Source organism: Monopterus albus, unplaced genomic scaffold (genome assembly GCF_001952655.1).
Source record: "Monopterus albus unplaced genomic scaffold, M_albus_1.0 scaffold376.1, whole genome shotgun sequence".
In the NCBI taxonomy this organism is placed as follows: Eukaryota; Metazoa; Chordata; class Actinopteri; order Synbranchiformes; family Synbranchidae; genus Monopterus; species Monopterus albus.
Window position 1 is genome coordinate 228,860 of NW_018128256.1, and position 677 is coordinate 229,536.

Genomic DNA, 677 nt, shown 5'->3' on the forward strand with positions numbered 1-677 from the left:
TAAAAAAATTGTCTTAAGGCAACCCATATGCAAATGTGGACATCTCACATCTGAATAGTAAATTACACACCAGAATGAATTAGTATGATTAATATGAAATAATGTTTGTATCCTTATACAACCACGCGCAACCTTGTGCAGCCAATCAGACTGATGACAAAGGACATGAAGATGGGAAGGAGGCAGCCTCCACCCTGGACTTGGTCTCTGACATTTGTTTAACAGTAAATGTGTGCAATATCATCTTTTCTTAGGCACTAGAAAGAGCTGCACTTTTAAAATGTTGTGTATATCTATTGATATTGTTTTCAAATCAAATCAAATCAAATTTTATTTGTATAGCGCCAAATCACAACAAAAGTCATCTCAGGACACTTTACAAAGTAAGGTCTAGACCTTACTGTTATCAATATTATTACATAGGGAAAACCCAACAAATCCCCCTTGAGCAAGCACTTGGCGACAGTGGGGAGGAAAAACTCCCTTTAACGGAAGAAACCTCCGACAGACCCCGGCTCTTGGTGGGCGGCCTTCTGCCGTCGACCGGTTGGGGTGAGTGGATAGAGGAGAGACAAAAGAAGAAAAGCAACAAGACACAACAATCAAACACTGATCAGGTCGATGTGGCTGGTGACTGCTTGTCAGAGACGTAGAGCTCCAGGGCCAGGGCAACCTGT